We start from the raw sequence: 543 nt of genomic DNA, 5'->3' as shown, positions 1-543 counted from the left end.
CTGGCTTAGGAGGTTGTTGAGCGCGGCGAGCCTGTCCCCAATCTTTACGAGGGGGAGCACGCTGAGCCACGCTCTGCTTTTTGACCTCCCTGGATGTTGAAGGACCGGGACGGGGCTGGGTGGCAGACGGCCCCTCCCCTTGAGTGCGGCGAGGAAGAAACTGAACAAACGCTTCCTCGTGTTTCTTTACCTCTTTATATCTTTCGACAACGGTGTTAACCGAGTCTCCAAATAGTCCAGAGGGAGAAACGGGGGCATCTAACAGGAACACGCGATCCTTTTCTTTTATTCCTGTCAGATTCAACCATAGATGTCTCTCCGTGCTGACTAAAGCGCTCATAGATCGGCCGATGGCACGAGCCGTTTGCTTGGTCGCACGGAGAGACAAATCTGTGGCTCGACGAAGCTCAGTGAAAGCTTCATCGTCGATTGTACTGCCCGCACTCAAATCCTTCAACAGATCAGCCTGGTATGCCTGTAACACAGCCATTGTGTGCAGCGCAGCACCAGCCTGACCTGCAGCCTGATAAGCTTTTCCCACCG

Source organism: Garra rufa, chromosome 18 (assembly GCF_049309525.1).
Source record: "Garra rufa chromosome 18, GarRuf1.0, whole genome shotgun sequence".
In the NCBI taxonomy this organism is placed as follows: domain Eukaryota; kingdom Metazoa; phylum Chordata; class Actinopteri; order Cypriniformes; family Cyprinidae; genus Garra; species Garra rufa.
The sequence above is the reverse complement of the archived record's forward strand: the minus strand, read 5'-3'. Positions refer to the sequence as shown.